Raw genomic sequence first — 12,892 nt, 5'->3', positions numbered from 1 at the left:
AATATTACCTCAATTTAAAATAACCCAGCAGGCAATCCCAAGTTTGCATATCTCACAGTTTGCCATGGCAACATTGTCGTCATCAACTTTATAATACCTCCAGACCTCATACTCGCGCTTTTCGCTTCAAGCTGTTCTGTGTTCTACTTTCTCAGCATTTAACCAATAGTGTCTCTGCAACAAAGTGACATCATGCCACACATGTTGCTGGTTCTGTGAAGTCAAGAAAGAAGTCTAACTCTGTGCCACAGCATAACTATAGATGTGCTAAAAAATAATGAGAATATACATATATTCACATCTCTATATTTGATTCCTGTTCGGGAGGTAACATCCAATTCCAATCGAGCATGAAACCGCATGATCAGGTGCGATTTCCGATCACATGATCAGATCTGGACATATGTATTTTTATTTATTTATAAAAGAGAGATTAAAGTCATATACAGTGCTAACACATAACAAGCTATTATTGGATGTTTAAAGCCTTTTTTCTATTATTTAAATCATTTAATCATTTAAAATAGACTTAATGACAAAAAAATATGCTGGAATTCAAACCAAGCTTAAATTATTCCTTTCAAAAAGTGTCTTGAAACCAGCATTTAAGTAAAAACACATTTATGTGTAAACATTGTGACATCTGGCCCCGATCCACAATAATCATCATTGGTGCCTTCATTAAGCTGGAACCGAAATAAATTCAGTTGCAATTCACGAGCCATTTTTGAGATAAATCATTAAGAAATTTAGTACATGACTGATTGTATTTTCACAGGCTGTGGCCTTGTTTCAGGTTTGATATTGAGAGCAGACCCTCTGGCAACATAACTGGCAGCTAGCTACCGTTTTCCTCTCGTCTTTTTGTTTTCTTCCTCCTTGAACACAACTCATTTCCCCAGCCTTTAGCTAAGCGATGACTCCTCTGTAAAGGAAACATTATTTATAAACAAATACTGCCTTCCTCCTTGGCCGCAGTAGCTTGAGATGCTTTGGGTGACTGCAGAGTTCAGTCGCTGGTCGGTGAAGATACCTCAGGTTTACCAGATATACCATTTTCACAAGCCTCTCCTTGACATTCAACGCTGGATTGGACTGTTGTTTAACCTTTTTATTCATTATGAGCCATTATATTTCTTAGCCTCAGACATGATGCCTAACAAAAAAATCAGGAGTTTCAAAACTGTGGATTTCCACGTTCTTTAAACAATATTATATTCTTCAACAGTTTGCCTCAAAGCCAAGCTGCTGTGATGTCAAGGCCCTTCGTGGAAGAAAAAAAAATCTCTTGTGTTTACAACTGAGACAATGAGCGCTTTTTTGAATCAACTAAACAAATAAATATACATGAATAGCAAGTGTGTTGGGGGTATGTCGACTTTTACATTTTAAAGGGACGTTTCATTCAAAGATTCTTTAAAAAAAAAAATTATATTGGAAAACAAATGAAGATATTTTAGATCTGGGTGCCCAAACTCTGTCCTGGAGGGCCGGTGTCCTGCATAGTTTAGCGCCAACTTCCTTTGACAACCTCTTAATTGGGGTTGAAAATAAACTCTGTTGGACACCAGCCCTCCAGGACTGAGTTTGGACTCTCCTGTTTTAGATAAAATTCCAGAGCTTCTTCATCCTCCATAGACAACAATGGTCTCGAGACGTTCAAAGTCCAGAAAAGGAACCAAAAACATTGTCAAAACATTCTGTGAGACTTCTGTGCTCAAACTGTAATCATGTAAAGCCCCAAGAACACTTTTGTGCATCCAAAAATCTGTAAAAACAACTTTGTTTGCATGTTTCCGTGTCAGATTGTAGGCAATACAATGTTTGCATTTCAAGCTGTTGACTCTAATGGCAAAACAGTGTAATAATAAATGTGCAACCTAACCTGCCGCGGAAGAGAATACAAAGGTGTTCTTGGAGAAGGCATGGGCCGGTGTAAGTTTCTGATGGTATGATATAACCTTGAATAAAAATATCAGGTTTCACAGTCTTGTTTACTGCTGGAAAATTATTTCTATTTAATTCCTTACATTTATATAGCGCTTTTCTGGGCACACAAAGCACTTTAAACAATAGGGGGCGGATCTCCTCATCCACCACCAGTGTACAGCATCCACCTGGATTATGCAACAGCAGCCATTTTGCGCCAGACCGCACACCACACACCAGCTGATTGGTGGAGAGGAGACAGAGTGATGAAGCCAATTGGAATATGGGGAGGGTTAGGAGGCCATGATGGACAGAGGCCAGTTGGGTAGATTTGGCCAGGATGCCGGGTTTAGAACCTCGGTTTAACGTCTCATCCGAAAGACGGCGCTCACTGAGCAGTATAGCATCCCCATCACTATACTGGGGCATTAGGACCCACACAGACCGCAGGTTGGGCGCCCCCTGCTGGCCTCACTAACACCACTTCCAACAGCAACCTAGCTTTCCCATGTGGTCTCCCATCCAGGTAATGACCGGGCGCAGCCCTGCTTAGCTTTAGTGGGCGACCATGTGAGAGTTGCAGAGAGCTAGCTGCCGGCTAATTTTTAAATGTCTTAGCAATAAACAAAACTTTTTTCCTTATTTAATACAATATATTACATTTTAGAAAACATTATATTTTGGAACAGTAAACATGTCAGGCTACATAATTGAAATAAAACATTGACTTCTAGTATCTTCATTGGCTTCAAAAACACAGATTTCCTTGCAACACATTCAAAAACACTTAAAATCAAACCTTACATATTTCTTGGAAACGGTATAACAAAACATTTTTGTGGTTTTAATACATTGACTTGTCCAAACTGCTGTAAACCTTGAAACCTGTTATCTTGGAGTTTCATTTGACTACAGCTGAACCACTGAAGTCACTGAATGTTTTAACAGTGTTTTTGGTCCTTTTCTTTTAATGTCTTGGGACAGTTTCTGTCTATAGATTGAATTTCATCTAAAACATCTTAACTTGTGTCCTGAAAAAATACAAAATTCTCAGAGGATTGTAATAGCATGAATGTGAGTAATTAATAACAAGTTTATTTATGTGAACTAACCCTTTAATACTTCAAAACATAACCCTGATTAAACAAACTGATTGTTTGTACCTTTTGCCAATTAAAGCTGCAGTAGTAGTCCAGATCTTCTGCCGGCATTTTGAAAGTTTGACAATGCAAGACTTGTGACATTGAAATGAAAAATCACAGCCTCGTCTTCATCTGTTTAACTCAATATGGTGTCTGAAGGCTCTGCCTGATACACCAAGCTAATAGTATGTGAATGTCTTCATTATAGCTCTCTGGAATAAAGAAAAAAGCATCGATAAATGTGAGGAAAGAGTGATAAACATGATTCATAAACAAAATGGTAATGGTACATCCACACTACCAACAATTGGTTTCAAACTGGATAAATCCACCGCTTGAGAACAGTCATGGCCACATATTGAATAGTCATTTCAAACTGAAGTGCTTTAAAAGCGGCCACATTTGCCCAAGCCCATTTTTAACCTTTGCTGTCTCATTCACTTTCGTGACATAATGCCACTTTGAATACTTGGTTGCAATTTGCTCTGAGTTCACCTCAGTGCAGTCTTTCAAGAAATGTGCATCAACAGAGTACAGCAGCCACAATGCATGTCCTACAATCACCAACTTGAAAGCAAAAATGATAAATGGGGCACCATGCAGCAGGTGGGGATTTTAGCTTCAATACACTTTACAGTTTCTGATGAGTCTGAAGATCTTGATTGCGTTGTTTATTTTTGTAGGAAAAACACATTTGGATATCCCTGTCTTGTTGACTTAATGGATCCATGGTGGCCATTTTGCATTTGCAAGACAGCAAATGTGCTGAGGTATGCCATTTTATGGAAGGCTTTTCTCAGTTCTGCGGGTACAGTTAATAAAACAAACCTCTTGATCTGTTACATCAAATGATCTCAAACTCAATTCCTGGAGGGCGGCAGCTCTGCATAGTTTAGCTCCAATCACCTCCAAATCACACCTGCTTAGTAGTCTTGAACACCTTGATTTGTTGGATCAGCTGTGTTGGATTACACTGTAAAAAAAAAAAAAAATCAGAAAAAAAGGTCAAATGACTGGCAGCTACAGCTGCCAAAAGAAAACATAAAATTACGGTAAAGTTTCTTTGTTGAAATAAAGTGCAAAAATGAATAAATCTACAGATATTTCCATCAAAGTGTTTACAGAAAAACACTGTTATTTTACAGACTTTTCCCAGATTATTATGATCAAATCCGTTCAATAAATTTACACACTAAGAGTTTTACAAAGAAACAGTTATTTTACAGACTTTTCCTAGATTATTATGATCAAATTTGTTCAATAAAGTTACACACTAAGAGTTTTACAAAGAAACATAATGGTAAGACAAGACTTAGCAATTGGTGCATGCATATGTGCTGCTTTTAAAGTCCATGTAATCAGTTCATAACGATCCTCCAACTGTGTGTGTGTGTGTGTGTGTGTGTTTGTGTGAATCAGTGGACTCCGGAACAGGTGCATATGAGCTGATTTTATTTTATTTAATGAACAGATTTGATCGTAATATTCTGGGAAAAGTCTGTAAAATAACACTGTTTCAAGAGTTCACATTTAGCTGATGATCTATCAAAAGCTTGTTTGACATGCTGTCCCGGGAGAGAGTCCCGAGCTTAAGGGATCCTCGAGCCCGGGGCTTCCTCCCATTCGCAGAGCTAGAGGGGAGTCTGAGCTCGGTGGATCTCAGAACTTACCGGCTGCGGTAGCTTAGAAAACACGTGAGAAAGGGGGCTAGACATGTGCTTGATTGTTATGCATGATGTATATCTTTAGATGGTGGGAGGAAACCGGAGAAAACCCACGCAGACACTGGGAGAATATGCAAACTCCTCACAGAATCGCCTACCAGCCTGGTGGAACCAGGGCCGGCAGTGTTCTTGCTTTGGGGCTCACAGTGCTAACCACTGGGCCGCCGTGCCATCCGATCAATGGTAAAGGAGGAGAATTGGGCAGGAAGGGGGTTTTCTTCCAAACAAAGATAAAGTGGACTGAAAACTGTGGTTATTTATAGTAGCTTAGGGCTCAAATGATTGGAAGATAATGATTAGCTATTACGAGATCGGCCATGATTAATCAAAAGCACGTGATCCTCTCAAAATTAGTTTATAAACAAACTTCACTTTTCTGTAAACATTTTGATGAAAATATCTGTAGATTTATTTTTTTGCACTTTATTTCAACAAAGAAACTTTATTGTAATTTTATGTTTTTTTGTTTGGCAGCCGTAGCTGCCATTCATTTGAACTTTTTGTTACGATTTTTTTTTTTTTTTACAGAGCAAGTAATTACAATTTATTACTTTAATTTTACGTAATTTTAAATGTTCTTAAAAAAACAGGAAAAAACACTTTAAATAAAGCGCCAATTTTATTGTATAAAACAGGAAAATTGCTGTAATTTGTCATTAATTATATAGTACATAAAATAATAGTCAAGCTGTTAATTTACAGATATTGTTTGTAATTTTTATGGACTTTTGATTATAATTTAAAATAACAAAAAATACTGTATAAATAATACTGTAATTTCCCTGTATAAAAAACAAAAATGTAAGTAATTTGTCTTTAATGATATAATATGATGATATAATAATATAATTTGAAATGACAAAAAATTACTGTAAAATATTTAGAAATATTTTCTGTAAAATTCGTTTTATTATTTTTTTTATAGTGTAGGGTTGGAGCAAAACCATGTAGCCGCGGCCCTCCAGGAATCGAGTTCAAGACCTATGTGTTACATGTTTTAATTGTGAGACAGATGCCACAAAATCAATTACAAAGAATTTTAGGTCCCTTTGGTGGGATATGAGCGACACCACAGTCCTCTTTAGTCACTGCTAGTTTTCTGACATCACTTGGGTGTGTTGCAGCATTAACCTGACTAACGTTTATAGCTGTAGTTGATAGCTTTAGTTGAGGAGTCCAGCAAACTCATTGGCATATTGAAGGTCTTGATGCCCCTGCAGGAAATGTGGGAACGGTTAAAGATCAATGTAGCACTTTAAGAGAGTCAACCTCAGGCCACACTTTGAGTCCATCTCTGTGGGGTCGACTTTTCGAAGGAAGAGGGTGACGAGGTCAGCCTTCAAGTCCCATCAAAAAGAGTTTCTTCACTCCTTCAGTCTGTTCTCTTCCCTGAAAAGTGGCAGGAACACACAGACAATGATTTGTCACCAGAAATGGCCCTGATAATTTCCAATTTCATGGGAGCCGGAGAAGAGGCCAGGATGGTCAGCCACAGCTGGAAGTGTGTGTGTCCACTAAGGGCCATGCCATTGTTAGAGCACCAGCCCGCAGGCCACTGTGTGTGCGGGACGCTTTTACTCGAAGCGCCCCTACTGCCAAATGTCACCATTAACCATGCGCTGCAAAATCGGAGGCATTCATGAGCGACGCTCCTCATAAGCCATAAAAGGGGTCATCGGTGAGGGTGACTCAAGTTCAGCAAGTCAGATTCAATGGTGTCATGCTTGTTCTGCTCTTTGATGTGACGTGTGTGGAAATGTGGCTTCTTTCTCACACTTGTTAGCGCTGTCAATCATCTGATAGGATCTCTGGTTAAACAGTTATCTGTTCTCAATGCTAGCACTGTGAAATCAATGATATTGTTGTCTGATTGTCAGATAATTGAATCAAGAGTTGATTTGTGAATGTGATCCAGCCATTTCTCTTTTCTCTCGTAGGCATTTTTGTCTCCTCTTTCACTGAAATACAAAAGGGCTCCTGTTCTGGATGATGATTGGTCAGCACAGGTACATTGCAGTGCAGTACCCATCAACCAACTATTTACCTTAGCACTAGGTAGGCTGACAAATGAAATGAAAAGTTTTCTTTTTATGTGTGTTGATGTATGATAGGAAATACAGCTTTTTGAAAATCTGGAATTTGAGGATTCAGATAAATCCTAATATTGCAAAAATCACATTTAGATTTTTGTCAAAATTATGTTCTTAGCAATGCAAATTACGAATCAAAAATAAAGTTTTGATATATTGACAGTAAAAAGTTCACTAAATATCTTCATGGATCATATTTATTGATTTTAGGCAGTACGGTGGCTCGGTGGTTAGCACTGTCACCTCACAGCAAGAAGGTCGCTGGTTCGAGTCCCAGTTGGGTCAGTTAGCATTTCTGTGTGGGGTTTGCATGTTCTTCCCATGTTCGAGTGGGTTTCCTCCGGGTGCTTCGGTTTCCCCCACAGCCTAAAGACATGCGGTTCAGTTTAATTTATGTATGCTTAATTGTCCGTAGTGTATGAGTGTGAATGACTGTGTGTGGGAGTTTTCCCAGAGATGGGTTGCAGCTGGAAGGGCATCCACTGCGTAAAAACATGCTGAATAAGTTGGCGGTTCATTCTGCTGTGGCGACCCCAAATTAATAAAGGGACTAAGCCGAAAAGAAAATGAATGAATGAAAAATTGCCTGTAGTATATGTGTGTACATGTGAGTGTATAGGTGTTTCCCTGTACTGGGTTGCAGCTGGAAGGAGATCCGCTGTGTAAAACATATGCTGGATAAGTTGGTGGTTCATTTCGCTGTGGCAACGGCTGATGAATAAAGAGACTAAGCGAAGGAAAATGTATGAAAAGTTTTCCATTGATGTATGATAGGACAATATTTTTACATTTTCAGAATTCAGAAAAATCTATATTGCAAAAATTACATGTTCGTTTTTCAGAATTTAGTTTTTAGCAATGCAAATGAAAAGTTTTGATACATTTACAGTAGGAGCAGTACAAAATATCTTCATAGATCTTGATCTTGTTATAATTTTGGCCATAAAAAATATGATTTTGACCTAGTCACTCTATTTTTGACTATTGCCAATAATTTACCGGTGTAACATAAGAACTGTTTTGTGGTCCAGGGTCACATATTGTAAGCTTAAAGGGCATCTTTGTGTTTTTGATCTCAAACATAAGATATGATGATTTAAAATCTTCAGTCAATCCTTCCAATGAAATTGACTCTGAATCATCCCCTGAATCATTCATGAATCATCTTGAGCTTTGCAAAAACTTTACTCAAACCTTGATAAGAATTATCATTATTATGCATACTGTAGGCGACGCAGTGGCACAGTAGGTAGTGCTGTCGCCCCACAGCAAGAAGGTCACTGGTTCGAGCCTCGGCAGGGTCAGTTGGCGTTTCTGTGTGGAGTTTGCATGTTTTCTCTGCGTTCGCGTGGGTTTCCCTCACAGTCCAAAGACATGTGGTATAGGTGAATTGGGCAAGCTAAAATTGTCCATAGTGTACAGTATGAGTGTGAATGAGTGTGTGTGGATGTTTCCCAGAGATGGGTTGCGGCTGGAAGGGCATCCGCTGTGTAAAAAAAAAACATGCTGGATAAGTTGGCTCCATTCCGCTGTGGCGACCCTGGATTAATAAAGGGACATAAAAAAGAAAATGAATGAATGTATACTGTATTTATGGCCAAATCTGAATATTTACGTATGTATTTGTATAAGGGAGACTTGGTGATTTTGAGCATTCTACCAACATCCCTTTTAAAGCTATCCACTTTTTTGTCATTCATTTTCTTTTCAGCTTAGTCCTTTTATTAATCAGGGGTCGCCACAGCGGAATGAACTGCCTACTGATTGGAAGGGCTTAATATTCCAACTTAATATTCCAGTTGCAATTTATCACTGGGAAACACCCATACATTCTCATTCACACACACACTACAGACAAGCTCACTCAATTCACCTATAGCACATGTGTTTGGACTGTGGGGGAAACCGAAGCACTCGGAGGAAACCCTCGCGAACACAGGGAGAACCTGCAAACTCCACACATGATTCCCAACTGACCTAGCCGAGATTTGAACCAGCGACCTTCACTACGCCACCCCTCCTGTTTTTAAAAATTACCAAATTAATGCACAAGTCATTTTCAGTTACATTACACTATATTCATTTTGAAGAGAGAAAAAATACAAATGAAGCAATTCTGGAATACAAAAAAATTGTAGTTGATTTAATGTACAAAAAAAAAAAATACAAATAATAATGAATGGTGTTATTTCAGCATATCAGTTACAGGTTGAAAATGCAGCCTTGTCACAACTTCAGCAGAAATGCCAGCAGGATCTTAGCATTTATGGAGAAAAATTGTTTGAACATTCATAAAAAGTAAAAAAAATATATGGCCTTAATATTTATATAATTTTGTGGGTATTGAGAATTTAGCTCAACCAAAGGAATGTGTTTTGAATGTTTAATAGATGTCATAAATTGAACGTAAGGCAAAATTTTGGCCGTCAGTAAAATCTAATATACATCTAAGAATAATCAGTTGATTATCTAATCTAACAATTCGAATGTTATCACTCGATTGAATGGGCATTATCAGTGGTTATCAGCGGATAGATATGGGCCAGTAAGAGCCTTCTGTGCCTCCTGGTTGGCTCAGAAGGCTGTTATCATCCATCCACATGGTTAATCAGCCTGCTGCCAGAAGTTAACGAGATTTATTATTTATTAAGTTCCCATTAATTGTATTTTATTGACGTCTATCCCTACCCCAAACCTGAACCCAACAGTCACAGTAATGTAAAAACAGATCTGGAGTCCCTGTTAGTATAGCTGATTAACCACGATAATTATTTATATAATTTATTACATTTATTACATATTTTATTAACGTCTGCCCCTACCCCAACCCTAAACCCAACAGTCACTATAATATGAAAACAGAACTACATCTGGTTCCTTCTCTATCAGTATAGCCAATTAATCATGTGGATGGATGATAACAGCCTTCTGAGCCTAATAGTAGGTACAGGAGGCCCCGGCTGTCCCACATCTATAAGCTGATAACTATTGATAACGCCCATTCAATCAAGTGATGACATTCGAATCGGGTGCAATAATCCAATACTACACTAGCCATCAAATAAACTAGAATAAATAATGTGAAGTCTGTCTAATCAGCCTATTTAAGGACTACAGCAGTCAATATTTGATGTGGATCAAGAATAGCATTTGGAAATTGTTTAAAACAGTTGAACAACACCCATTCCTTGTCTTTTTGAAAACTTATTTTGATCCACTTCAAATGTTGACCACTCTAGTCAAGTGTTGGAATATTGCTAGTTGTCTATTAGATTATTTCACTGACAAATTTAGCCTTGGTTTAGCCAAGACATCTATGTTTGGATGTCTATTAGATGTCAAAAATGCTGGGTAAAGACAGATGAAAGGAGCGGAGCTATTGGGTTTGAAAGATTCCGTTTTTGTAATCATACACTGTTAATGACATTTGAGTCTTTATAATGTAATACCACTTGCCTCAACCCATTTCACAAAGTCAGACCTACTTACTACAACTTTCCGCATAGATCCACCTGTTGCTCGTATCTTGTCCGAACTCTCAGTTGATCAGTTGCTCTTACTCTTATCCCTCAATACCTGAGGGATCTGTCAGCATCGGCCCCTCCAGCTCTCGACACACTTCCTACAGCCCTTTATCCCCGACATGAAATCTAACATTTGCTCTTATTGTCGATGTTGGATAAACACAAGAGCTTCTTTGATCATGGCAAGAGCGACCTGTTGATGTTGTGAAGGAAGGAGAGGAAAGAGAAGGAGGGGTAGATTATGCCTCACAGTGCTCCAGGAAGTGTGACCGATCTGCCGGTGATTTCTATTGTCTTCTGTTGTGTGATTGACACGACGGCAAGAGCCCGAGGGACGGTCATCGACTCCGTCCTCAGATTTCTCTCGAGGTCACGGGTTAAATCAAGGCATATTTTGGTTGGTCTAGATCAGAAAGCGAGCGCTTCATGATAACCAGTATTGAGGGAGTACATTTGAATTCGAGGACTCGAGCAGGTTGCTCAATTTATTCCGCTCCTTTTCTTTTCCTGCTTTTCGGTTTCCCATCCTCTCTTGCCTATGCGGCTAACTTTTTTCTCCATTCCGTCCTCTCTTTCCCCTGCCACCAGTTTCTTTTCTCTGGGCTCTTAGGGACTCAATTGAAGGGCAATGAGGCAGCTAATGCGCAGAAAGATAGAAATTTACTTGCTTTAAGTTCATGCTGCAGACCTTTCTGAAAGAGAGCATTCAGCTGCCCGCCGCTCCACAATAAGAAGCGATTGAATAAAGCCTGCAAGCAGGTTCTTAGCGGCTACATGATGGTTCAGTTCACGGCCCATTTGCCTCCAATGCTCTCCTCTTTCTCCCCCGCATATTTTTTATCTTTTCCTCTCTCGCAGAATGACATCTTTCGGCCGGAGCCCCCTGCTGAGGAGGTTTAAATGAAATGCATTGATACGGGCACAAGAAGCAATTTGTCTTTTGAACTGTTCCAAGGATTTAAAGAGAGTCAGGGTAGAGAAAATGCGAGAAAACGATTGAGAAGGTTGCCAGAGATAGCTGTTACGCTGCCTTGTGCGCCTTCCAGATTTTTTTCTTTCCTGTTCGTTTGTTTTTAGAATGAAGCATTTTATGTTGCTGTTTATTTATTTATTTATTTATTTCTTATAATAAGTGGCAGGTGCATGTGCTTATGAAGAACATCTCTCTTCACATTCAAATAGATTTCTCTCTTGTATATCAAGCTGTATAAAAGCTCCAGGGACGAGTATCTCCATGCAGAAAATTACTTTTCTTTCTTTTTATTGCTCACTCTCACTCGCTAAATACAGTTGGGAATACCACTGATCGTTCAATCAAATCGCAACAAAGGTTTTAATTAAAGACAGAAATGCACTCTTCTTCCCGTCACTGTTACATGTTCTCATCAGATCAAGTATAAGTGACCTCACAAACTAAGCGCCATTTAACCTTTATAGACCGTCTCTGTCTACATGTCATGCGCTCTTTCGCTCTCATTTACCCTTTCTCACCCTGAGTCTCCCGCTCTCTCTTTTCTCTCTCAAGTCTCCAGCTGTGAATGTTTGTTCAGGTGGAGTGAAACCATCAAGATGAGAAAATATCATTGAGCTGCTCTTTCTATTCTATTCTCGTTGGATTCACTGCCCCCCTCCTCTCCATTCCATTTTCTGTGACTCTATTTCTGTCTTTTCTGATCTGCTTCTCCTTCGCTATTACAGCCTGAGGCTGCAGTCTGGAGACCAAAGGTCTGAGATCACAGAGAAAATATAAGATTACAAATCTAATTTAAACCTGGAAATATATATTTTTTAAATCTTCTACATTAAACTTGTTGTGGCAAAATCAGGTTGATTTTGTGTATACTTGTGTATACTATATCGTTTCTCAATCCTGGTCCTTTCGCACCCCTCCGCTGTATATTTTGCATGTCTCTCTTATTTAACACAGCTGATTTAGATGACCAGCTTGTTGGCAGCCTTCAGCAGTGAGGTCTGTTAAGGCTAGCACTAGAGACTTCCAGTCTGAAATGAGAGGATGACAAAAAATGTATAACTGGATGCAGGTCTGTGGAGGAAACTGTCTGAAAGGCATGCCCAGGTGCTAACCCGGATTGTATCCAAAAAACAAAACCACACAGCCGAATTAAATGTGCTCAACTCAACTCTCCTGATTCAACCAAAGCTGTTTGTTGAGAGCTCCACATGGTTACTATACATGGCTGGGCTGCTATAGCTAAACCTATGGTCACTCATGCCAAAATCAGTTTCAGTGGAGCCAGCAACAAAAATCTTGAGCTGTGGACAATGTGAAACATATATTGTTCTCTGATGCCTCCATGTTCACAGTCTTTCCCACATTCAAGAGAGTTACAGTGTGGAGAAGCCACAAAGAAGCGTACTATCCAGAATGTTGCATGCCTAGTGTGAAACATGGGGGTGGATCAGTGATAGGCTGCAAGATCATGTTATTCCTTAGGCCCTATACTTGTGCTAGATGGGCGCAT

General features: G+C 39.1%; 1 protein-coding gene across 45 annotated transcripts in view; it reads left to right on the top strand.

Annotated features, from left to right (window-relative positions):
* Window positions 1-12,892, top strand: part of prdm12b (PR domain containing 12b) — a 124,207-nt gene that overhangs the window by 1,269 nt on the left and 110,046 nt on the right. For 15 of the 45 annotated variants that reach the window (XM_073950303.1, XM_073950300.1, XM_073950273.1 and 12 more), the window contains exons 2-3: window positions 3,755-3,841; window positions 6,733-6,850. The gene's annotated coding sequence lies outside the window, so the exon portion shown is untranslated. The remainder of the gene's footprint in view (window positions 1-3,754; window positions 3,842-6,732; window positions 6,851-12,892) is intronic. The other 30 variants (XM_073950279.1, XM_073950305.1, XM_073950281.1 and 27 more) reach the window with 3 other exon arrangements.

The sequence above is a fragment of the Danio rerio genome, chromosome 5 (genome assembly GCF_049306965.1).
Source record: "Danio rerio strain Tuebingen ecotype United States chromosome 5, GRCz12tu, whole genome shotgun sequence".
In the NCBI taxonomy this organism is placed as follows: domain Eukaryota; kingdom Metazoa; phylum Chordata; class Actinopteri; order Cypriniformes; family Danionidae; genus Danio; species Danio rerio.
This window is presented reverse-complemented; position numbering and strand designations above follow the sequence as displayed.